Raw genomic sequence first — 27,737 nt, 5'->3', positions numbered from 1 at the left:
GGTGTCTTATATACAGGTAACAAACTGAGATTAGGAGCACTCCCTTTAAGAGAGTGCTCCTTATCTCAGATCCTTACCTGTATAAAAGACAACTGGGAGCCAGAAATCTTGCTGATTGATAGGGGATCAAATACTTATTTGACTCAGTAAAATGCAAATCTATTTTTTTTTTTTTGTTATTCTGTCTCTCACTGTTCAAATAAACCTACCGTTAAAATTATAGACTGATCATTCCTTTGTCAGTGGGCAAACGTACAAAATCAGCAGGGGATCAAATAAGTATTTTTCCCCGCACTGTATATATATACAATATATATATATATCATGCATTTAAGATTTACGATATTACACATAACATTTCCTTCCATTTGAATTGGCCAAGTGTAACAGCCTTGAAATATGTAGAATGTAGCTCTTTATAGTTCAGTAGACTGGTAAAGTTAGAAAATTTAGCTAAGAAATACAAAAATAGAAAGAAATCTTTTATTATCTGTGGTGACAACACAGGCTCAGACAGATTGCAGATATATGTTTTAAGGTTAGGATGTTCTGGCAAAGCAGATGATAGTTCAGGGCACATTACATTCCTTGCATACAGAAACAGATAAACAATGCAGATGAAAAACAAAAAAGCAGATTTTTCCCTCTTCAGAGTTTCATTCAGCCTCACCCATTGGCACGTTTGCTTATATGACTGTTTGTGCTATTGATATGAATGAAGTCTACCTGACTTGTTTTTCTCCTTTCGCCTCTCATGCCTTCATTCCGTGATGCTGTTTTTCTCTGCCTGTCCTCCTGCACTCACCCTCCCTCCCCTCTTCCATCTCTGGTTGCGGGGGGAACTTACAATGCATTTCACGTCGAAGTGGAAGTGTGTTGCTATGGTGATTGCTAGGGATTTAGTCTGGAGTGACATGAAAAGTCCGAATATTTAAGGTGTCCTTCTAACGCAGAGCCGCTCGGAATGAGCAATCACCTCTGAGGGTTACATTTTCTCGCCTCTCTCTTTCATTATCATGTCTGTCTCTCTGGAAATATCACCATTGATTTTCAAAACACACTGACGGATAAACTCGGAGAGACATCAAGCTATGCAGAAGAGAGCTTGGCTTTCTAGTAAATACCTAAACAGCGCTATTGTACAATATGCAGTCACCGTCTGAATCTATGGTAGGAGTAAACATATTTTTGATGATCTGATCAGAATGAGGCTTAAAAAAAACACAAGGTAGCGTTTCTGTTTTTTTCCACCTTTCTTTGCCTGCAATGAGAAAAGCAGGTTCCTAATGTCCTTTCCTCACCTTCCTAATGGAGTGTTTCTCCAGCGCAGATTGTGTGGTTTAAGGATGTTCTTGGCCATGGGTAGTGAGGAAATAATTGATTGTGTTGAAGTATAGTTTGCTGAGGCCACGCTTGTCCTTGTGAGCAGGTTTGTAGGCAATCAGTGTTAACTAACTGTTCTCCAGAGACGGTATTGAGGAAAGGGTCAATACGAGCGTGGAAGGAAGGATCATCATGTCGTCATCGGCTCCTCTCACCAGCACTTGTGAACTCTTTAACTTTCTGCCTTCACAACAAAGCGGATCTCATGAAATATATGTTCTTCAATTACACACGCTCTGGGAGCAGATGTTTTGCCCTGTCTCATTGAGTTCTTTCGTCTCTGTATTTGCTAGCTGTGTTTATAGTTCATCTCTTTCTAGTCTTATTTTAATCAACTCTCTCATTGATGTTTCTCCTAAAACTTCTTCGGAGAAAAAAAAAAGAAAGATTTTGATGTTATACCGTATGAAAATAGAGCTGTAACATGAATGTAGGTAGCAGCTCCGATCATTTGGTCGTGAATAGATTTGATGAGAAGATGAGTTAACATTGATGGTATACAGTAGTCAACATTTGAAGTGGCTCAAAGAAGTTCATCAAAGTTGTCCTAAGACAAGAACGGGTATTGCTTTGGTTTTAGGACATCTTTGATGAAAGGTTTTGATCCACTTCAAATGTTGACTACTGTATATTGTTTGCCTGTGTGTCCATGACATATACTGTAAGAGTCTCCACAAGAAAGAAAATAAATGTATAAAAACTAGTCAAATCAGATGTAACAAGTTGTAGAAATGTACTCTTTGAATTCATAGTGGTTATAATGGTTTTAAAAAAGCTTTTTTTGTCATTTTCAAAGAAAATGACAGATCATGTGGTGTGACCAAGTAAAAGGTATATTTCTCACATCTTGAATTTTTAAGTTTTTAAATACAGTATATTGTCAATGTCAAAAGTATATGTCACTCTCAAATATTATTATATTTTTAGGGAGTTGTACCACGTGACATTTTACTACCCCTAATGACTTTACCTTCTCATGACCTCAATATTTATTACATTACAATTTCAATAAAATGTACTTACCATGTAACTAAGTTATGGAACAGCCTGTACTTACAGTTTGTAATAATATAGATGTAATAGGCAGCGACTCTTACACATATGTAACAGGCCGAGTCTGTTACACAGCAACATGTGTAACCAAAAGATTGTTACATGTGTTGCAGACATTATACAACGTAATTACAAATGTAAGTACACAGGCATAAGCTACTTAAAATAGTGTATCAAGATTGTACTTAAGTGTATTTCAAGTGTATCTATACTGTACACCTTATCCAGCTGCACCTTAGTTTGATTTAACCCACCAATACACAGCTTAAATACATGTAATACCTTTCTAATTACATTAAAATTACAGAATATTACACAGGCATAAGCTACTTAAAATAAAGTGTATCAAGATTGTACTTAAGTGTACTAGTAGCGGTGTAACAGACTTGTTTGTTACATATATGTAACAGTAGCTGCCTATTACATCTACATAATTACAAACTGCAATTACAGGCTGTTCCACAACTTAGTTACATAATAAGTACATTTTATTTCATGTAAGTACAATGGCTACTACTAAGTACTTAATTAGGTAATTACTCTGTATTATGACACCTTCATTTGTTTTAATACTGGCTGATCTGTCTGTTCTGATGTCCCGACCCAATCACCTGAGATGGATGTTAATGTATGAAGTTGGAATTTAAAAGTTCAATTCTGAATGGCACATAACCCTAGAGGGTAGATGGCTTGCTTGATTTTACATGGATGAGAACAAGTCTGTAAGGGACAGATGTACAGTGTGTTCAATTGCTGTTGTTCTTGGCGTTTATTGTTTAGCCAATGAAGCATTTAAAATCTGCCTTCTGAATTAATTTCCAGTGAACTAAAAAAAGCTGACATGAAAATTAGATTTGAACCTACAGGGATGGTTCATTCTCATGTTGTTCCGTATGCCTTTTTTCTTCTGCTGACTTTCAGTCAACCTTCAAAATATCTACTTTTGTGTTCAAAACATGCACATTTTGAATGATGTGTGGGTGAGTAAATGATTACAGAATTTCCATTTCTTGGTGAACTATCCCTTAAAGACTGTACACTACAGCCTATTGAAACACTATAATTCTATCCCTTACAGCCTTGTTATAATTTATCTCAAAGGAAATATGGTGTATAACCTCAAACCAAATGTAAACAAGTCCATAAAGCAATGCTAAAGTCTGCAATCTGGTTGGTAATACATGATTGGCACACAGCGCTGTATCTTCCCAAGAACCCTGATCTCTTGTGCAAAACACGGTACCGACTGCAATACATTTTATGTATAATCATTTTCTTTAAATTTTTTTAAATCATTTTCTATATCATTTTAAAATTCCTTGTTTTTATTATTTTTATTTCCATGTTTTTATTGATTTTAATGTCTATTTCACTTTCTTTTATGTAAAGCACTTTGAATTACCACTGTGTATGAAATGTGCTATATAAATAAACTTGCCTTGCCTTGCCTAATGGTTAGAGAGTAGGACTTGTAATCCGAAGGTTGCGGGTTCGAGTCTCCGGCCGGCAGGAATTGTAGGTGGGGGCAGTGAATGTCCAGCGCTCTCTCCACCCTCAATACCACGACTGAGGTGCCCTTGAGCAAGGCACCGAACCCCCAACTGCTCCCCGGGCGCTGCAGCATAAAATGGCTGCCCACTGCTCCGGGTGTGTGTTCACGGTGTGTGTGTGTTCACTGCTGTGTGTGTGTGTGTTCACTGCTGTGTGTGTGCACGTTGGATGGGTTAAATGCAGAGCACGAATTCCGAGTATGGGTCACCATACTTGGCTGAATGTCACTTCACGTCTTGCAGACAAATCTGACTGTGTAATGTATTGACAGTTGAGCAGTCTACATTAAGTGCATACATTGAACGCACACGTCTGTCAAGGGAGGGGGGTTATTTAGGAGGAAGATCAATAGAAGGTTAAATGACCGGCCCCTCTTCAGCACTACAGGCCCAGCGAGAGCAAGAGGGAGTCACTCTTCCGAACTCGCCCCCTCCTTCTCTCTTTCCCCACTGCTTCTGCAGCCATCACACATACTCAGCTTAGTTAGCCTGGGAAAAAGAGCCCCAAACCCCGATCAATAACTTTGGTCTTGTCTACCTAATTGCTCATTGGTTGACATTGGCACCCGGCTATATGTAAGTGCATGTTCCTGGAGTGATTCACTCTTCCCTTCCCTCTCTCTCTCCACCTCCCTCTCTTTACTCTCAAAAACACCTCACGCCCTCCGTTCCTTCCTCTTCGCCACGTTTGGGATGGGAAACCCGAACCGCAGTTGTCACGTCGGGACGCAAGCATTCAAAGACTCCGGAAAGACCTGCTCCTCTCTCATCAGGCCCGTGACGCCCAGAGCGTTCAGGTAAATAAGCTCCGCTAATGACCATTAGGCAGATAAGACTCGCTCTCGCTCTCTTGCGCGCCTGTTATGCAGATCCGCGACAGGAAATTACCTTTTTTTTCCTTCTTCTTCTTCTCTCCTCCCACACCCCCCTGCATCGATGATTACCATGCCTTCAAGTCTTTTAAGTGTGCAGTGTTCGAATAGCGCTCTGATTATTCTCACGGCATACTGCATGAATAAACAAATGCATGAGGGCGCATATCACGCCAATGCGTATGGCTACACGTTTTTTGTGTATGGAAATATAATTTTGGTTTGTTTCAGCGGGACGATAATGTCCGAAATACATGTTGATTACGGCAGTGCTGTTTGCATTTCATTTAACGTCGAGTGCTAAAGCGACACTGCCCCTCTCTCTGGATTCAAATGCGATATTGATCAGTCAGTCTCGGGAGCTCAAATCAAAACAATGATGCCGGTCCTCTGCACCACATGCATTTTAACCTTAGTTTTTACGTATAAACAAACAATTATGGTCACTAAATGGATGCATGATCCATTTTCCAACCCACCATTTGCCATAAGAAGAGTTTTGCTATTCCTTTCTGCTTTTTTTCCAGTTGTAGTGTGCTAATGTCATGATTTAAATGAAGTATTGATCAGTTTAGGAGGGGAGAATGGAGAGAGAGCGCAATTGTAAGGCAAAGAAAGAGCAGGGTTATCGGCTTGCATCACACACCGAAAAGCAGAGCTAAAGGATGAGCTGGGTTTTTAGGATTAAAGAGAAATTATTCTTATTCTTCCCTCATCGTTTTAGTCCACAGTCTGGCAGGAATTTGAGCGTTCGCTATGCCAACAGACGGATGGGAAGACGAGGCAAGGCTTGAAGTGCTTGACACCAGACCACAATCAATGGGTAAGGCGAGGGGCGACTGTTTGATTTAGGTGACTTAGGCAAATTTTTGGATTACTCTTGGGCCTCTAATGAGCAAGGCTGATTAATTTATCGTCAGCGGGGAGTCCCCGGGCCTCCATTTTGGATATGCGACTGTCATCGTGCGACGATTTGAAATGCAGACGAGGATGGCGGATAATGTCAGACTGGACCGGAACCAGGGGTCTGCCAAACCTCCTCCTCCTCTCTCTTTTTCTCGACTCCCATCTTCCCCTCCTCTCCGTTCTCTTTAGCAGGTGACCATATTGTGCTAATTACAATAATAATTATTTATTTTCGATGTGACGTGGTGGGCCTTGCTTTAATTATTTGAAAAATAACAACATTAATGAATATTTTTTTGCTTCAAAAAGCGGATAATGGAGTGACATGGTGCAAACTGCTTGTGTATGTAACCGAAAATCGTAAAGATCCTTCTGCAGAAGTATTGCTTGTTCTCCCGCTCTTCCTGTCGAACAATGAGCTGCGATTTCGCATTTGGTTAAGAAGCATTGATTTTTGCTTCTGCATTTAGTGCAGGGCAGCCCTAGCTTGTCCGGAGTGTCAGGGTGTATGTGAAGGGTCCTAGAACCTCTCGGGGTGGATGTTGGGGCTGCGATGAGGGCCAGATGAACACCGGTTCCTCTTTGCCGGAGCTCTAGTCATGAAGGGTTCTGCGAAACCAGCAGGCGAGCAGAGAAACGAGCTCTTTGTAGTGAATTGATTTTCTCTTCCTTTGCGCCCTGCCCTCTATTGTGGTTGGATAGCTGGACGTCCAAGAGCAGAGACTGTGGGATCTGCAGAGAGAGCTCCAGAGGGGACACGAATGCAACCAGCAGCTGCACAGGCAGCTACAAGATGCCAGGAAGCAAGATCAGGAGCTGCAGGCTCAGGTAAAAGCTTCACAGCCAGGCCCAGGCTGCTCGGGCCCACACACTCTCTCTCTTTCTCGCTTTCTCAATGTCAGTGCTTTTGTTCTGGGCTTTTCTTTGTTACATACTTTGATTTCAGACTGCTACATTTGCAGTAATTCATGTATTTTTCTCTTCTTGTAAGCATGGTCATTTCATATAAGAAGAATAATAGCTTTAAGTATAAAGAACTGGCTTGTGCTGTAACACACCAAGTTTACCAAGAGGAAATGTTAGTCGGGAATGATTTTGAAAAAGCTTTGAGAGAAAAACAAAACAAAAAATGATCTAAATCCAAGATACTTTATGTAGTTTGAAGCTTTTTTTGTTTTTCTACATGGCTCTTGCTGTAATGACAGCGGCTTATGAGCTCCAGTTGCAACTTTGACATGTGAATGGATGTTTTGGCTCACTGAAATACTTAATATACAGTTTGTTGGGAGTCTGAAATCTGTTGTTTTTAGGGACCAAATAAGCTCTGTATTTGTTTAGGTGACTCTGCTAGCCTTGTTATATTCCAGGTTTGTTATAGAGACTGCAGTGCATGTGTTGAGCAGCTGGCAGTGCCTGTCTGAACTCTTCCAGCTTGACTGAAGTTAGAGTTTACTTTTAGGCAGGTGTTTCCCCTCCCTTGTTGAGGTGAGGAGGGTCCCACAATTTTCCTGCCAGATGCCAGGGAACATGATCCCAAAGAAGACATTTACTCTGGAAGGAAAACTGCAAATAGATATTAAAAACATGTCACAAAACCCTACTAAGGTAGCTCTTTCAAACAAAGCTCAAGAGACTTTATGATCTAAGTTATGTTTTTTTATATATCAACCCTGTCTGAGATGTTTCTTCGGACAGCTATGCAGTATAATCATTTGATTTTAAGATTAATTGATGAGAAATATTTGAGCTTACATTGAACTTCCTGAAACTCTAGTAAAGGACACATTGAAATGACAAAAATCAGAGAAGGTTAAAGCTGTATTCTCCATTTATTCTCATTTGGATATTGAATGTTGTGTGTTTTCTCTCTTTTGGGCTGTAAAGTGTAACACATACATAATTTAAATGCATCTAACTAAACAAACAGTTTGTTGTATTAGGCACGTAGCTGCAAGCTTGTTTGCTGCAATGAGACTCTGAACCCTCCCCTCCTGGATGGGACTGCTGACCAATCAGAGCTCAAGCCAGTGCTGTCCGTCACCAGTGGCTGTGTCACCTGTCTCTAGGCGTCATGGCAGACTTGTTGGGGGAGCTCAACACTGATTGCTCAGAGAACAATCTCACAGTGCCTTTGTTTACTAACACTCCCACAGTTAAGTTCATGGCCTTTTTATGCTCCAGCTGCAGTTTGTTTGCTATCATGAGGGGCACCTTTATCATCTCAGTGTTCACCGCTTTATAGTATTTTAACCATATTCATTACTTTGTCAGCCTGAGTTTTATGTGCAGTATCATTTTCAGTTCTCAAGACATGATGAAAAATAGAGGCAACGCAAATTATTATTATATTTTCTTCTGTTTAGAAGATATATTTAATTGTTAAATGTGCACTAAGTATTTTTTCTTCATGATTTGCTGATTGATGCTATAGTGCTGTTGCACTTTATACTGACACCTATTGCTGTGGATGCAGCATCGCATTTGTGGTCACCAGTGCTGTTTTAAATAAATATCATATACCGGGAACACACTGTACGCAAGAAACAGAAAAGGTGTGTAAGAAAACTTGTCAGGAGTTTGACGTTATCAGCTCATACTCATTCTGTGACTGTGAGCTGCATTACACATGGGGCTGAAATGTAGGCGTATCATGAAAAGCATCCACCTTATTATTCCAGTAAAAATCCAGTAAATTTTATGGGTCTTGCTTCCGGTCTCATTTGCTTCCAGCTATTTTTAGATGTACAAAACTGCTCGTTTTGCTGCTTGATGTTGCAAATTGGTGTGTCTTATCATATTATTTTAGTGTATTATCTTAATTATGAACACTGGTTTGTAGTTAAACAGTTTTACCGTTTACTGCGTTTTTTTCCTTATAATTAACCGGAAGTCTCGCCCATAGGCTTACGTCCGCGTTTAGGAATAAGGTGGATATGGATGGTGGAAATACCGGCATATTTAAGAAGAATAGTGTAAGCAGCACTACACAAGCACATGAAAACAGCGGCGCAACCGGTGTTTATCATAGCAAAGGCAACATATCATATGAGCTCCATGAGTGGAGAAAGGGAATGCCAGAGTTTATGATGGTTAGAAGAAATCTCTATCATTAATTCTGATCATGAATTAAAAAACAAAGGCAGTTTGATGTTCGTCGTAGGAGACATCTTCACTGCAAGACTGAGCGGCAAATCTGACACTGCCAGAATTTCATTGGCGGTCCAATTTGATTGCAATGGCCATTAATCGGCTGTTGGTGAACATGTCAAACCAGCGATCAAAGACTATAGCCTAGAATTATAGGACAATTTTAGGATTTTCAAAATTTGTTTCAGATGACCAAATCGTGGCCCAAATCGCACAGTGTACACTGGGCTATAGCTGATTCATTTATTGAAGGGTGAAAGGTTCAATTATAGAGGTTGTAAGCTCCATACCTGTTGATCCAATCAGCCAAGACACATTGCTCTATACATCTGGTAATGTCATGCGTTAGTGTTTACAATAAGGCCGTAACCATGTCTTGAACATTGGGACGGACAAAAACTTTTTTCTTTTTTTGAACAGATCTAAATAGGATTTAAAGAAATTTCAGGGAATAAAGAAAATGATAGATGAGCAGTAAAAGTAACTATAATTTATTGTAATCAGTAAATAAATAATTATCCACACATTCTTTCTTAATCAGATGCCTAATATAGCAAAAATGGTTTCATTTATTTTTTATTGTTTCATTGCTTTCAGTTATTAAATACACAAATGATGTACATGAATTGCAATTGAAAATTGATAAATTTGAGGAACAAAAATATGCATTACTGGATATTACTGTCATTCTCTAAACATTTTTAATGTAAACATTTAAACATCATAAATATTTAACTACTTACATCTTGCCTTACATGCTTTCACTGAAGCAGTCCGCTGGAATTCATGTTCGGCTTCTGATAACAGCCTGCCTTCTTTGATTGACCATCGCAATCATTTTGACATTGACAAGAACTGTTAGACCACTGAGGCAGCCATATTTGATTATTGGTGGTTATGGCCCTGTTTTACAATGCAGTGTTGCCATGTGCCTTTTTGTCCAATGTTGTTGAAGTAAAGAAATCTCAAAATATTTATTATTATTATTATTATTTTATTTCATTTATTAGGATAATGAATTATTTTATTTAGCATTGTCCCATTTCAAAAATGAGATCAGCTGAACAGGATGTTAATACCAGGTGCAAATGAAGCCATAGTTTGAGTACTCAGGGCCGCTGGTGGCCAAATGGGTGCGTAATGTACATAAATTGTTTATTTTGTATTAGCCTACATTATGTATTTTAACAGTTATTTGATGAAACCATATAATTATTAATTAACCAATCATTATTGCCTCATTGTTTTTATATAATGCATTATAAGTAATTTTATAGGCTATTGTTGGCTTCTGTTTTTATAACCAAAAAAAATTATCTTAATACTTCTTTGTAAATTATTATTTGAAGTAACAAAACCATGGTTAATTTGCGGTTACAATGGCTACAAAAACAATGATTTTTGGTAAAAAAAAAAAAACCAATGGCTAATTTTCGTAAGGGAACATGGAAACTCAGAGAGAATATTAGATGTGTTGGTGGTGGTGACATTATTTCCCACATTAAAACACGTTATTACGTCAACAGCCAAAAAAGTTTCATAGGATTATGAAGTGATGCACGGGCTTCGTTGTCACTTTTTTTTTTTTTTTTTTTTCACTAAAACCCGAACAATGTCACGCAACCCCATTATTTCACCAACAATGAGAAGTTATCAGAAAACTAATCAGAAATAAATCACTGGAGCTAGAGAGATCACAAAATGAAAGTGATAAAAGTGGCCATTTGTTTTATGCTTTGTTGTTTACTTAAAGATTTAAATCCAAAAGCATCGATGTTTTACCAATTATTTGTCAGGACTGAAAATTAGTCACACAGAAATAAAGTGGTATTTGCTGTTATTTCACAAAAGAAAGAGGACACGCTTATTCGGTCACGTCTGATTCTGTTTATTTGTATGAGTATGTAGTACTCTTCATGTGACTCAATATGGAGACCTCCATGAGTGGGCAACCCACTCTATGTGAAATAACACAGCACTGTCTTTATCTCATATGTGTGCACACGATCTTTCAAAACTATTCATTGCTTTAGCTGTAATAAAATACTTTGTTTTCTATAGTAGAGCTACTGTATATGAAGTGTGTCTGCTCTCTTGTAGCTCTCAGAGGTGAAAGGGAATCTGGTGAAGCTGCAGCTGGAGGATGAAGCTCTACTGGGAAACATACGACACCAGGCCACTGAGGTACAACTGCTGATGACAATTTAGATCTATAAATTAATTCATTAAATTATTTTCATGCTTTATTGTGTATTTGAAAAACGGTATTGATGTATAAACTTTTGGAGATTTTGGTCTGTCATAATGAAGATTGGTGCTACACTTGCATGGCTTGTAAATAGCTTGGGATGTTAAAAATTGATTAAAAGGATTGATTAAAGGAAATTGGTACCAAGTTGTTTCTTTAATTTAGTTTGTTACCATGAGCATTACATATAATTAGAAGTATAACCCTGTGACACACGAAATACTTTGATATTGGGTGCAGCATGTCTCGTACCTTTCATATAGTCTGAGATCTTTTTAGCTTGTTTGTGCAGCGGTGTTGTGTGTATATGTTCACGCTCTCTCTCCCTCATTAACCTGTATGGCCGTGGATCTGAGCTCTAGGAGATGTCTCTCTCTCTAGGGGGCTGGGTTTTATATTGGAGTTATACATAGCCATGGCTGAGGGGCTGCTGAGAAAAGGTCAGGCCTTAGTGAGCGAGTCTGATTATAGCTGGGAAATAAGTGCTCCACGGGGCTGATTGCAAGGAGGTCACCTCCACCAAGGGTCAGATTGAATGAGTGTGTCTGTGTGCGCCCTTGGAAAGAAGCTTCAATTGCATTAAGTTTCTCATGTCAGGCGCCGCCCTGTAGGTGGACAGAATCACTGTGGAGCTAGGTTTGGTTCGGTCCACGGCGGAGCAAAAGAGCAAAGAGGCCCAAGAAGCTAGGAAGAAATGCCACAAACTGGAGGATGAGCTGTCTGTTGTCCGAGCCCAGCTGAGCCGGTGCCGGGAAGGGACGCAGGGTGCCAAAAACAAAATGAGATTGGATATTTCACAGTTTACAAATACAATCAAACCGACGGTGAATATATGCACTTGAGTAGTTGCGCTAGGAATGGAAATGTACCTGGCCATACCATTCAGGGTTATTATCATTAAGTAAAACTTTAAAATAATAATAATGAGAAGAAGAATTTATACTTGAATCAAAATAAATATTAAATGAAATAAACTAAATAAACTGAATAAAAAGTTAAATATTGTAAAAACACACAGCAAAATGACTAAAACTTTAACCAAAATTAACATGAAAACAGAAGATATAAACATAAAATCCAACTCAAAATACTAATAAAAACTATAATAGTATATCAGTGATACTAAAACAACACTGATACCATCATGCAGTGATGCTATTGGCTGTTAATATCATGGTACTGAATGATGAATATTCATATGCACCACTGTATCTACATGGCATTCCAAGGTACTTCAGTAAATACCATTTATTACCATCGGATGTGTCTGAGAAACCATTGTCATTCTCTAGTTTGTATGTCATTGTAGCCTTGGCCCAGATTACACACTTCACGTGCACTTGTGGACTTGCAGTGTCCACTGTGTATGCATGATACTATAGGTTGTCCTATTCATCATTTTAGCGAACATCCCTTTGCGGCTGCTATGCACACTCAATGCAGACTTCTACCTGGCAGTCAAAGCGGCATTTCATCACAAAAGTGTGGACTCAGAAGAACGCAAGGGTTTTAGGGTGTGATTTGGGACAGGGCCTCTGTCTTTCAAATACCATCTACTGCTCTCTGTAATGTCACATGGTCTGGGAGTCATTACTGCGGTTAATGCTATTCTGTTTATCCAGTTGACCTCTACACATTTTACTGAGCAATTTTACAGACTTCAGATTTTTGGAATAGTTTTTACCCTGAACATGCATTATACTGACAGATGTTTAGGATAGAGGAACTTGTTAAAGAAGAAAGTAGAAATATTATGGCTGATTACAACTTACTAGGGTACTGTCTGTTCTGTTTTTGCTGTTTTTAGTTTATTATTCATGCCACTTTGATAATAAAATAAAATAATAAAATGCAAATTTGTAGAAAAAGTTTTAGTATATTCGAATTTGCAGACCAATTAGTTAAATATAATTGTATATTTTGTTTTGTTTTGATTTGATCAGAATTGCCCCTTGTTTCTTTCTATCAGTTATCAGACCCCTTTTTTGTGAAATTCCACATGAAATTGTGAATGGCAGAAAATCTCTGTCAGAATATCAATGAGAGCTCATGGGTGCTACATTCTGATTCTTTGTGTTTTATGATTATATTTGAATGATTGTTCATGATCTAGAACTTTAATCAAATTTCTTCTTTTGAGAAGTTTCTAAACATAGTATATTTCAGCATTACCTGCAAAGCCTCACCTAGAATCAGACCTATAATTCATATACACGAATGCCATATTGTTTACTTAAAGGCATAGCTCTCTCCAAAATGAAAATGCATTCATAAGTTCTCACACTCATGATGTTCCAAACCAGAATAACTTGTCGAAATGTCTAAAAGGAGTCATAGAGGTGGTCCATATGTCCTGTACTCTATATTTCAAATCATCTGAAACTTTATGATGAGGAGCAGACTGAAATTATCAGTCCATTATTGTACAGTTTCATCTACATATTTAAATATATTGTCTCAAGGTTTCCAGCGTATAGCAAATTTTTATCTATTCCTCTCACAAATCTATCATATTACTTCATTTATATCATATAAGTCATATGGACTACTTTATTGTGCTCTTTGTCCTTTTTGGAAAGAACATGAGGGTGAGTAAATAATGAGAATTTTCATTTTTGGCTGAACTATTGCTTTTAAAATCATTATTACTCCACTGCACAGCTGGACAATTTTGCCTTTTGAAAGACCTTCATATCAGAGGTTAAAATAAGCCCCCGGCACAAACCCGTCTGCCCACAGATCACACACTTCCACACTCTTAACGCTCATGATTTTCACAGAAATGAAGCTGCGTTCGTGATTGAAACTGTGGCCGCATTATTACTCACCGGTGATTGTGTGAGTGTATACGTGTCTGTCTTGCGTGTTTTAATGACGCATACATCTTTTATCTGCAGCCTGCACTTAATCCCAGCACTGCTGGCTCAGGAACAGATTACTGACAGCAGATGTGATGAGAGCAGGGGAACCGCTTCTCATTATGACAGAACAGTGCAGCCATTTTCTCACTGATCTGTTTGTTCTGAGCTACCATCTTTGCTCTGGTTATTGTCTCCTTCTCAGAACATTTCTGTGTTTGATGGTAAACATTTGTGATGTGAATTTCATGATCTTTGTGCATGTGTGTTCCCAGGCTGAGCAGATCCAGCGGCTGGAGGAGGAAGTGTCCAGGCTGAAATCTCAGCATAGTTCAGTCAGTCAGCAGGTAACAGCAGGTCTTTGCTCCCAGTGTTACCCTGTCAACAGAACTGTCACTTAAACTGTCACTTTTCTTTTTTGGACCTTTTTCTACTTAAATATTGAAAGGCAATCAAGAGATAGATGGGGGCCCATATCAGTCCCTTTAAGGCACGTTGTATACTCTTGGCAAATCCCTCTATTAACTTAAGTTAATTTAGCTGGATTTCTGCTGCCATTAAAGAAAAATGGCTTGTAGCACCAGAGTTATAGTAAACTAAAACCATAAAAAGCTTTTGATTCTTGAAATAAATAAATAAATTCAATAATGGTCTCAGACATTTGGACCACATTATGTGTCAAATCACCAATAATATTGCTTAAATTACTCCAAAAACTGTATGGTCCAGCAAATGCACATGCTCAATTTAAATCACAAAAAGTAAAGTTATAAAATAAAATTAAATTAAAAACTTACAAAAAAAGAATAATATTTTATTGGTCATGTGACCATTAACCAACATCAGAGAACTGGGAATGTGAGAATTTGTTGTTGAATTACCTAAAATCTCAGGTGGTGCTTTAAGTAAATATTTTAGGCCAAAGGGTTCAACTGATATTTTCCAATGGAAATTCGAAGTGCAGATCCATGCACATTTTAACAGCCTATATTGGCTTCAACTCATTGCAATTTTGAGGAGGATCAGAACTACAGACCTGCATCAAAAGTGTAAAAAAAAAAAAAACTATAAGCATGGCACTCGCAGTTAATGAAGAGAATTTAGATAAAGAGATTTGAATGATTAACTAGATAAAAAAGTTTGTCGAGACAAACTTTAAGTTGGCTTGAGAAAGCCGGACCAGAAAGTTAGAAAAAGTGTAAAAAGTTTAAAAAGTTTTATGTTTGATGGTTTTCAGTCTGAAAAACATTGAAGTTTAAAGTAGTTTTAAAAGCTTAAAGTTTGATAGACAGACAGACAGACAGACAGACAGACAGACAGATAGATACTAAGGACCTCAAAGTGTTTACTAGGGTACTTAGAGAGGTTGCTATGATGGTTGCTAGGCTAACTGGGGTGGTTGCTAAGGCAGTTGCTATGCGGTTGCTAAGGTACTCGGGGTGCAAACAGAGGGTACCCTCCGTTCTCTTGGGGAAGCAGTGGGGACAGCTGGCCGCTTGAGCCCTCGGCTGTGTCCAAATTCAGGGTCTGCATCCTCCTTAGGATCCTTCCTACCCGGTTGAAGGAGGAGGGATCCTCCGACGTCCGCAAAACCCGGAAGTCGGTGTTTGTGAATTTGGACAGCCTACCCTTCTTTCAGTTCCCTCCCTTACCCGTTGCTCATATCCTGTCGCCTAGCAACCGTGACAGCGCCAAGCAAGAAGCGGGAAAATGGACAAACAAAGAGTTACGTTATTCTCCTCATTGTAATTCTTTTGGAAGAAATAAAGCAATTAAATAAATTAAATACTTTCTTTGCTCGTTGTCGGAGAGTTTTTTATATCAGACTACAAGACAGTCACATCCAGGTAAGCCATTATAGCCTATTTTTATTTGTTTTTAAGTATTCTACTAATTTCTCCTACAAATTCATTGAGCCGAAGCATAAACTTTAGCTTGTTTTGTCAGAGAAACTCCTCTCCCACTCCGCTACCGCTCGCTTCGTCCGCCATTACGCTCTGCCGAAAAGAATTATGGGATAGGTAGGACGGGAAAGGATGCACCACACCCATCCTTCCAATTCGGGGAAAAGGAGGACGTATTTGTGGGCCGCATTTGAAGGATCCTACGAATTTGGACAGCCTTCGTCGTGGCGCTGTGAAGTAACATCCTTCAAATGAGTACTCCGAAGGATGCAGACCCTGAATTTGGACACAGCCCTCGTGGAAGTTAATGGTGACTCGGGCTCCAGGTGGGAGTAATCAGCTGTATGCAGTCCAGCAGGGGTCAGCGCCGACCAACGCTCTCTCCTGGAGCCCCCCTCCTTCCTCCGGCGGAGGAGTGTTAGGGCCCGGAGAGTGCCGAATGATTGCTAATAAAACATTTGATTGAGAGGAGAGCGGAGTGCCAACCATAAACAGGCTGGATTCTGCCCTTTAATTTCACCATCTCCAGAGAATTGCTTTTGCTGTGCCGCAGAGCGAGGCTTATACACAAACAGTTAGTTGTCTAGCCTAGAACCGAAGATCTAATTTTGCTCGCGCGAGCGTGTGTGCGTGCGCACGTTCAGGTGTTGGTCTATTTTGTGTTCCTGGGGACAAAAACTAAGGGCTTTTCATTTTAAATTCTCACTGCTGTAGATGCTGCCTCGATGCTGATAAGAAAAAAACAATCATTTCATACTGCTGAGAAAATTGGCCGTAGTGCGGCTAAGATGGCAACAGCCTTGCGCAGAACACGTCGGATTCTAATTTGTTTTTCTGTCAGGTTGAATCGTGTTGCTGAGGTGTGTGTGTACCTGACTGCATGCAGACGTTGTATTAATGCACCGTATGATTGACTAAATGCATTTTTGCTGCACTCCCAGTATATAATCACCCCTGTAACGTTCACAACAATAACAACAACTCAGAATTTCAGAACTTTGCATAAAACACGCTTGCTTGCGTGTGTGTGTGTGTTGGGCTCAGATGAAAGGTTAACGCAGGAGCATATATCAGACACTAGCATGCAGTAATAAAGGGCCGGCTATAGAGCTGCTTCTCTCCTTCTGGGAACTGCACGCATTTTTAAAACCTCACTGACAGCAAGATAAAGTGCTCGTCCAATTAGAAAAATATTTGGGCGCATACCTTCCTGCGAGAGTCCCCAGCTTTTTTATTCTCAAATCCTTTTTATATGGAATCTCGGGCATTTTGGTTGTTTGTTTTTCGCTCCACGAATGCGGCATGTGTGTTTTTGCCCTCGCAGCATGTGTACGAGCGATCGCATGCATCCGGTTTTTGTAAGGGCTACGGTTGCAGACATTGCAATGCCTGCACTCCACGATCACGCACGCGCCCTGATTAATTCTTAACCCTCGTCCGTATTCTTTCCTCCTTCTTTTAAGAATAGATGTATTTTGGGGGGCTTTTCTTACAGAGTGCATTAAAATTAAATTCTCTCTTGTTGTTGTGAAAGAGGTGCACGTTAAAAATAATTGGATGAGGGAGAGAACAAAGGGCTGCCTCTCCCTTGCGCGGCTGCATGGCCCAGCGAGGCGTTAATGCCGCGCCCGCCGCATTGTTCGGCTGTCTGCAGCCATCTCCCCAGCCAGACACTCAGTGCTGCTCAAGTCACTTTTAATGTCTGATAATCAAGGTGAATTTTCAAAAAGCTGCCATTTTCAAATGATGGTGTATGTATTATGTGGAGATGGGGATTTTGAGAGAGGGGAGGGGGCCAGCGGTGGAAGGCAGACGGGATGAGGGCCATGCACAGTGAAAGAGAGACACCTACTGGTTGCGGTCCAAACTGCCGGGACGCTGTGCAGGGGGTTTGATGGTTGCATGACAGATGTGTGATTGGCTTGCGTGTAACCCGTGTAGCTTACGTGGAATGCGTCGGTGGAACATGGCATTCCCGAGAATTGCGGTTTCTTTATTAACTATATTGTTCGTAGTACAAATCAGTGAAAGACAGCCAGAATACATGAATATGAGTAAAACACCATATTGTGCTTTTCACAAAAGAGGACACTTATTTATATAATGGATTTTTAGTGCATCAGCAATCAGCTATAAATATACCATTTATACAACTTGTCAAATGCAAATATGCAGACGTCAACTAATTTCTATTTATCAATTTGTTTATTGTTAGTTCATACCTAATGCAATGTTAACAAGCCTTATTGTAAAGTGTTTAATTTATTTAATTTGGCTTACAAATACACTCTTTTGGCAAATGTTTTGTGCTTTGCTAGACAAACGTGTGCTTCTCAGTGGTTTGCACCTTTATTTGCCACTGACATGTGTCAGCTAGCTTCGCAGGCTCTTCCATGAATTTACATTTTCATTTGTGCAGTACAGATGGAACCAGCCATTCGCTACTGTACATGAAGCTGCGCCACGATTTTTATGCTGGTTTCACACATACAGCTAAGGCATTTTCATTTCAGGGAATGAGGCAATTTTTGGGACATGAATTCTGGTAATGGGACGAATTCTTGTTTCCAGTGTTATTTATCGTCATAAAGATACTGTAGTTTTTATATAGATTTTTTTTAATAATACTTGAATAAGTTTTTTATATTCATTTTCTGTTTTATTTTAATTAAAATTTTAGTAATTTTGTTTCAGTTTTACTTAAATGTTGCCTTGGCAAACATTTTTTTATGATTTTATTTGTAAATGCTATAATCCATTAACACAAACATATTTGCTGATAGAAAAGTAGTTTGACCAATAGCATGCAAGCAGTGGACATAATCGACCAATTGTGGCATACGAAAAGGCGGGATGTACAGAGAATGGTCAAAGCGATGCTAATACTTGTACATAGAATGTATAAAGACAATGGAGAGCATTTCAATATCGAAACGAATCCCAGACATTTTGTAAATGTACATCTTTTGGTGTGTAGCAACCAAGCTCTGTCTCACTATACAGCCTTTTTATCTTTCTGCAGTGCTTCTGCATTCTCATTTTTCACCCCAGCGTGCACCGCACCGAACACTGCAATGCATTACAGAGGTGAATGTATGCAGCACATAGAACGTAATCAGTGTGTATTTATTTCCTCCAGACTGATTTACTCTCCCCTGGCTTGGAGGAGGGAGAGGAGAACAACCATCTGCAATGAGCTTGATGTATCAGATCACACTGTTTTTTGCAGTGCAATCCTTTTTATTACTACATTGTGACTGTTTTTGTTATTTTTTGGGCTTGTGCGTATGTGTATTTGTACATCCTGTTTCAAGCAAAAGTCTCTGTGGTGCTGGACTGAGGCGACTGAAAATGGGATGGAAGCCTAAAATTGCCGCTGAGCTTTATGAGGGCCGTGACGTGACAGGGTCCAAATGCATTATCCTCTCCATAAGGCCTCAACTAGTGATAAAGATGGAGAAAAAATACTTCTTTTTTTTGCGTTCTTAGAAGAAAATGGACGAGTAAAAAGCCTTTGGTCCAGTGCGTCTGTTTTCGTCATTGATTATGAGAGCGCTGGGGTTTGTTTTAAGATGCCTGTCTTCAGTGGACTGACTTAATACACCGACAGAGCAGGGGAATGTGAACGAGGAGGACAGGAGCCTGTGTCTTCACTTCTCTTTCATGAAGAGGCCGCTGCAGACGTGCCGTGCTTCCTGAGAAGGATCCTCGTCTCTGTGCGTGTTTGTGACTGCGAAACGAGGACGGAAGTATCTTTGAGGCACACAAACATTTATAAACAAAGAGGAATGCTTTTACCCACGCAGGGTTGTCATGGGTATTTGTGTCTTCAGTACTGGTGGATGTGACTCTGACCTGTTGATCAACTGTGCTGCTCTGAATCAACAAAAAAGGAATGTCATGACAATGCATCGCGACAGGTTTCTAGTCATTAGTCCATCCTATCTGAAAGCAAAAATACAAAGTTCTGGCATGAAACTCTAGATGGCACAGAACTCAATATGACATAATGACATCATTTTCACATGTAGCATGATTGGTTCTCTCCTGTATCGGTAGCCAATGAGCTCGCTGCCCAACATTCAAATACTTGGCTAATGCTTGTGGTTGCAGCACACTTCAGAAAACCCTCCACCTTCCCCAGCTCCACCTGTACAGATCTGCTACGGGGTGATCATGTATGTTATGGAGGTTATTCATATGTTATATGTGCAGCAGCAGTATTTCTTACATGCTCACAGCAGCATCTGCCAATACATCCACAACAGGATGTATTGGCAGTGCCAGCATATCTATTCCACCAAGACCAAATATATTACATGTACATTACCAAAAAAATAACATTATGGTTGAACCACTGATGGCAGATGGACTATTTTGACAATGTCTTTCATACTTTTCTGTGCCTTGACAGTGTTAATTGTTTGGCAGTCAATGGGACAGTCACAAGCCTCCCGGTTTTCATCCAAAATATCTTAAATTGTGTTCCGAAGACGAACAAAGTTTTTACTGGTTTGGAACGAAATGGGGGTGATTAATGACTAAATTTTCATTTTGGGCTGGAGTAACCCTTTAAGGGGTTTATATAGAGTAGTAGAGAACTGTAAGTAGTTGAATATGCCATTTGTTTGGCAACATGCTATCATACTAGTGTTTTTGGGTTTTTTTTTACACAACAGAATGTGTGCATCTCTGTTGTGGAACTATAAACCATGTAGAGTGATAGAGTTAATGCCAATATGGGCACGGTGCCCACGAGGAGGCAGTGTGTGGCCTGAGCCTTCCTCTCACACACAGACATACATATAAACACATTTGACCCATCAGATACAGGTAGAAGAGTCAGAGTCCTGCGATACAACATGTATAGTGTATATATACCAAAAAAATTGTAAACACACACATATGCACTTATTTTGGAAAAAATAATTGGTACTAACACTAAAAATGTGTTTTATCACAGAGTGCTGAGGAATATTTCCACCCAACCCCCTTTTCTCTTTCTCATTCCTCTTCTCTGCTCTCCTCTTTGTATCCTTAAAATATTCCGCACATCTCGCTGCAGTTCCGCATGACAGACACCCCTAATATAATCTGTGTGTCTGAATTCTAATTTATACCGTCAGGATAAAATAAATAGTCTGCAGTTAATTATAGGGAGCCAGCGCCTGCCTTTGCCCGGGTGATTTATGAAGTGCGTGCAGGCATTCACCAACGCATTTTTCTTAATTTATTTTTAATCTGTCTTTCTATTAATTCTGCAGCAAACGTCTTAATGATGTGCGAGATGTGCATTAATGAGAGCAGGTGGGGGTGGGGTACAGGGGGTCTGGATTTACCAGGACCGCTCTTAGACCCCCCTCTTCACTCCAAACCCCCAAAAGCTCTCCCTTCCCCTCTCTCTCTCTCTCTCTCTCTGTTCATGTGTTTGCTTTGTTCTGTTGGCTCTGAGGCTGTGTATGCAATGCCAGTAAAAAATAGTTATACCATGGAGCAGTGATAGTATCAGATGGTAATACTATGTTACTTTGATATCCATAGATTACCATATTTATACCTTGATATTGACATAGTACTCTAAGATACTTTAAACAATATTATGCTGTATATCCAAAAACATGGTATTACTGTACCATGCTACAGTGGCATGGGATAGGCTGATATATCAGGTCATAAAAGGCATTTTGAGGTTATGGGCATTTACCAATATCACTTTTTTTGTGATAAACTAACAAATAATTCAACTTTGCATAATTCACGTTTACGTTACTTAACTTTGTGCTCTGTCATACACAATAACTTAAGTGGCAAATTAAGCCAAAGAATGAAAGGAAAACTTGTGTATTGCTTTGTTCCAATACCTATCATTGCTTGTTTTGAGTCTCCCATGCTGTGTTGCTGCCTATTTAGACCATTCCATATCAGTCACTTAAGAAGTTCCCTTAAAGTTATGATTCTGCCTTAGAGTTTAGCTGCCTATGTAGGCAATAGACAGCATAGCAGCTCACTAGGTTTGGAAACAGAGCTTACAGATAAGTGCGTCTGTCTCATCACATCTCCTCAACTCTTTTCGCACATCTCCCCATCTGCCTTCCTTTCATTTCCTCCTCAGAAAACAGATCCTCGGTAAAGCAGCTAAGCATGGACGGCTGCGGCGCAGCTCCTGCAGGAAAAGAGGGATAATTTAATTTATCTTCCTTTTTGTCTCTCCAGTCTGCTCATTTTATTCACACACAGATCATTACACACCAAGACCCCATTTTCATTTCCTACTGCGTACAGACGCACACATACACACACACATACACATGGCTTTAACTAGGCCGGCAGGCCCAGTCCTGGTGCTGCTGTCGATCGATACCTGTGCTTGGATAGGAGAGATCTGCACTGCCTTAATAGGTCCTGCAGGTCCTACCATAAAACACCTCTACAGACCTGAGGACCAGAGGCTTCATAAATTTCTCTCTCTCTCAGTGTCTCTGCAAGATGGAGTGGGACTGAATGCAGCCACATGGGGTTGGGGCTGAAACAGAGTCGTGCTGGGCGGCACAAGGGATCATCTGAACAGTGTATAGCTTGAAAGGAAAGTATTGGGAATGTTTTTATGGAGTGGGCTGGCATGAACGTGTGTTTTCTTCTTTCATTTAGCACAGGAAACTATTTAAATTAGCTTAATCAGCAAGACAAATTCTATTTTATAACAATACTGGAATCAGGACGTTTGGTTCTTTTGGCGGTTCTAATATGTTGAATCTGGCACCAATGAAAATGGAGCTAGAAAACTGTATAGAACAATGTACTAAAAAAGTGCAATACAGTTCAGCGTAGAACATAAAACATAACCAGTGACCGATGTAATCTGGTTCTCAAGCTAATGACTCTTATGAGCCAGTTCTTGTAGGTGAATCATAAAGCACGAGCAGTGATGTCTGATTCTCGAGTGACTGATTCTTATGAGCTGGTTCTTGTAGGTGAATCATACCGTGTGAGCAGTGATGTCTGATTCTCGAGCAAATGATTCTTATCAAGTCAAGTCGCTATTATTTGTATAGCGCTTTTAACAATGCAAATTGTGTCAAAGCAGCTATACATCGGCTTGATATAAAGCTGGGTGGCTTTACATCAGCTTTACAGTATTTAGACGGGGAAATAGTTTGTAGAAATAGTGTCATTCTCTGGCCAGACAAAATCAGCAGTTTAAATCTAGGCTAAAGAAGAGCTTTTGTGCAAAGGACTCATCTGGTTCCTGTGGTCTTGTCCCGATGGCCATCTAGGAGACAGGGTCTTCACTGGGGATCATCTAGTTGTCCTGGTCTCCGCTGGCGTTCAGGGCTGTAGAGGTCACCTCTAGGAGCTGATCCACCATCTGATCTGGATACGTACTGGATCCGGGGGGCACAGTAAATGCTAATTATTATTATTATTATTAATACTTTAAAGTCATGTTCATATAATCACAAAATTTTGCACCAATGTGTGCAGCCCAACAAACAAGCATTTAAAGGGATACTCCACCCCAAAATGAAAATTTTGTCATTAATCACTTACCCCCTTGTCGTTCCAAACCCGTAAAAGCTTCATTCGTCTTCGGAACACAATTTAAGATATTTTGGATGAAAACAGGGAGGCTTGTGACTGTCCCATTGACTGCATAGTAAATTGCACTGTCAAGGTCCATAAAAGTATGAAAAGCATCGTCAGAATAGTCCATCTGCCATCAGTGGTTCAATCTGAATTTAATGAAGCGACGAGAACACTTTTTTTCTGCGCAAAGAAAACCCAAAGAAAAACTATTTTATTCAACAATTCGTCTCCTCTGTGTCAGCGTAGCGCCATTTTGGAGAATATTCACTGGACGCAAGCAGTGTGTCAGCCGTGCCACACGGATGTGCTGTTTTCATTCAATTCAAAGCGTAAACAAATGTAGAAGATGTATCCTTATATCCTTAAATATCTTAAACTGTTCCGAAGATGAACAAAGCTTTTACGGGTTTGGAACGACATGGGGGTAAGTGATTAAGGACAAAATTTTCATTTTGGGGCGGAGTAACCCTTTAAAAGATACACTTTTTATATTTCTTCCTCAAATTCAATAGAATCAGTAATCGCTCAGAGGAATTGGTATTATAATCGTTAAATTCTCATATCTTGTTGCTGGTGGTTGCCTGGACATGACTATGGGGTTGCTAGGGTTTTCTGTGTAATTTCACCTAGCAATCTGATTGAAGGGGTAGTCAATGGTTCGGTCTATTTTTCTTACACATCAACAAAAGATGTTGATCACGTCCTACTCGGCGGAATTATAGCCGCCAAAATGCATGCCATCTAAGCTGATCTTTTCAGCGGGGTAAGCTCAACTGTTGATGAGATGTTTGTGAGACGGAAAGCATTTGTAGCGGTAGAGGTTCTCCAAGTCCCAGCATGATTCATTACAAGTGATTTTTACCTTCACGACGCTTCGCAGCAAGAACACACGCAGTCGTGATTTGGCGTGTGAAGCACAGCGGGTTGAAACGAGGCGCGCAAGATTGGATTAAGAGTTACACGGGCAGAAAAAGGAGATGGCCGCCCAGCATCTGTTCTCCCTCTTTCCTCCTGGCCCTCAGGCAGCGCGCGAGTGTTATATAATGTGTGTGCGCCTGCATTAGCCAAACAGATAGCTACCAACTTTAATTGCCTCTGCATCCACTTACTCACCCCTAACGCCCTTCAACCTCATCCACCCATCCCGCTTTCCTCGCCCGCGCAAATAAAAGAGCGAGAGGCGGGAGATGGAGGGAGAGAGAAGGCGAGCATAATTACTTATTTTAGTGGACTGCTGTAGAATGCCTCTCACCAAATGACTCTAATTCCAAATGGTTAACAAGAGCCGAATAGAGCCGAATCCGTGTGACAGCAAATTGCTTTCCCATTTGCAGCCTTAATGGCTTTTCATACTTTGCACTTCCAATAAGCAGTAAACTCGGAAATTAATATTGCACGCTGTGTTATGATGCAAATGGGAGGGAGATAGGAGAGCCGTACCTTCATGCAGAAAGCTCTGATTAGATCTGTAATTGCTTCACTCTGATTTTTTCTCCCTCTCTCACCCTCCGTTTTTCTCGTTCGTAACTTTCCGACTTATTTATTGAGCTATTTTGAGATTTGCCATTTTACTTATGCATCAACATTGACTGCACTTTTGATTTGTGTCACGCTGTGGTTTTTGTTTTCAAATCAATGCTAATCAGTGGTAATTTGCCAGCGGCATGGAGACGTTCGTCCTGGGGGTTTAATGTCTTTGCTGTCACCTTTAAGGTGTTTGTCACACATTCTAGTCAGAACAGCTTTTTAAAATGAAATCGAATAATGACAGGAGGCTTGTAAACGAGGCACGAGCGGTTTTAAGGTGTCTTATTGAAATGCACGCCACTTGCACGGTTTCACGATGAATAGACAATTGCATTCGCCGGTTTGAAGATGTTTGCAAAACACTCTGAGGTGACGTGTTAATGGCGGTACTAATGAAAGCCTGAACTCTAAACGCTCGCTCTTCTGCCTGATTTGCACATGCGTCTCACATTTAGCTGTGCTTGATTAAATGTAGATTGCTCTAGATTAAATTAAATTAAATTTGGATTAAATAACATCAGGGCTGGAATGAAGCATGTAAATGTGTAGATAATGTAAATAGGAAGATTTTCCTCTCTGTTGGGTAAAAATGACGTCCGACCATCAAACTTCAAATGATTCACTAAATCATTTGAATCATTCGCTACAGTAGCTCATGTTCAGAGTTAAGGATCTGAACGAACTCTTAACCTTAAAAGTATGTATTATACTTTGGCGAGTAAATGGACAAGAATGATAGGGTTGGGTCGTAATAGTGATATATTCCCATTCTTTATTTCGGGTTATTCTGTGTGTGTTTGTTTTACAAAAATGACTTCTATGAGCTGGTGCTTTTTAGTAAATCAGAAACGGATTAGCTAGTTTATCCAAACTGATCACTCTTATTAGCTGGTTCTTTCAATGAATAGTTCAAAAAGATTGTATGAATCAGTCTGAAACATATTCCTGTTTTTTTTCCTCTATCCCTCTGATGTTAAGAATTCGTAATCAAAATGGACATAATAATCTAGAGGAATATATAGAATCAGAATTAAACTGAGAGCTCTCTCTCTCTCTCTCTCTCTCTCTCTCTCTCTATATATATATATATATACACAGGTGCATCTCAATTAGAATGTCATGGAAAAGTTCATTTATTTCAGTAAATTTCAACTCAAATTGTGAAACAATTTGTGAAAATCGATTGTGAAAATCGTGTATTAAATAAATTCAATGCACACAGACTGAAGTAGTTTAAGTCTTTGGTTCTTTTAATTGTGATGATTTAGGCTCACATTTAACAAAAAAATCTCAAAAAATTAGAATACTTCATAAGAATACACATTTTTAGTGAATTGTTGGCCTTCTGGAAAGTAGTTAATTTACTGTATATGTACTCAATACTTGGTGGGGGCTCCTTTTGCTTTAATTACTGCCTCAATTCGGCGTGGCATGGAGGTGATCAGTTTGTGGCACTGCTGAGGTGGTATGGAAGCCCAGGTTGCTTTGATAGCGGCCTTCAGGTCATCTGCATTGTTGGGTCTGGTGTCTCTCATCTTCCTCTTGACAATACCCCATAGATTCTCTATGGGGTTCAGGTCAGGCGAGTTTGCTGGCCAATCAAGCACAGTAACACCATGGTTATTGAACCAGCTTTTGGTACCTTTGGCAGTCTGGGCAGGTGCCAAGTCCTGCTGGAAAATGAAATCAGCATCTCCATAAAGCTTGTCAGCAGAAGAAAGCATGAAGTGCTCTAAAATTTCCTGGTAGATGGCTGCGTTGACTGTGGACTTCAGAAAACACAGTGGACCAACACCAGCAGATGACATGGCAGCCCAAATCATCACTGACTGTGGAAACTTCACACTGGTCTTCAAGCAACATGGACTCTGTGCCTCTCCACTCTTCCTCCAGACTCTGGGACCTTGATTTCCAAATGAAATGCAAAATTTACTTTCATCTGAAAAGAGGACTTTGGACCACTGAGCAACAGTCCAGTTCTTTTTCTCCACAGCCCAGGTAAGACGCTTCTGACGTTGTTTCTGGTTCAGAAGTGGCTTGGTAGCCCTTTTCCTGAAGACGTCTGAGCGTGGTGACTCTTGATGCACTGACTCTAGCTTCAGTCCACTCCTTCTGAAGCTCTCACAAGTGTTTGAATCAGCTTTGCTTGACAGTATTCTCAAGCTTGCAGTCATCCCTGTTGCTTTTGCACCTTTTCCTACCCAATTTCTTCCTTCCAGTCAACTTTGCATTTAATATGCTTTGATACAGCACTCTGTAAACAGCCACATCTTTCAGTAATGACCCTCTGTGACTTACCCTCTTTGTGGAGGGCGTCAATGTTCGTCTTCTGGATCATTGCCAAGTCAGCAGTCTTCTCCATTATCGTGGCTTCAAAGAACAAGAGATACCCGGAATTTATACTGTAGGGATGGTCATTTAATGAAACTCAAATGTAAATATTCTAATATTCTGAGATACTGATTTTTGACTTTCATGAGCTGTAAGCTCTAATCATCAAAATTAAAACAAAAAAACTTTTGAAATGTTTTACTTTATATGCAATGAATCTAAAATATATGAAAGTTTCACTTTTTGAAATAACTTACAAGAAAAAATTAACTTTTTCATGACATTCTATATATATATATATATATATATATATATATATATATATATATATATATATATATATATATATATATATATGTGTATATATGTGTATA

At 39.7% G+C, this 27,737-nt stretch overlaps 1 pseudogene across 1 annotated transcript in view; it reads left to right on the top strand.

The window, feature by feature from the left end:
- Positions 1–27,737, top strand: part of LOC306870409 — a 202,268-nt pseudogene that overhangs the window by 102,741 nt on the left and 71,790 nt on the right. The window contains exons 4-6 of the transcript in view: positions 6,467–6,592; positions 11,012–11,095; positions 14,293–14,364. The product of the transcript in view is annotated as an uncharacterized misc_RNA (transcript). The remainder of the gene's footprint in view (positions 1–6,466; positions 6,593–11,011; positions 11,096–14,292; positions 14,365–27,737) is intronic.

This window comes from Barbus barbus, assembly GCF_936440315.1.
Source record: "Barbus barbus genome assembly, chromosome: 1".
Taxonomy (NCBI): domain Eukaryota; kingdom Metazoa; phylum Chordata; class Actinopteri; order Cypriniformes; family Cyprinidae; genus Barbus; species Barbus barbus.
Note: the sequence above shows the minus strand (reverse complement) of the source record. Positions and strands in the feature narration are given on the sequence as shown.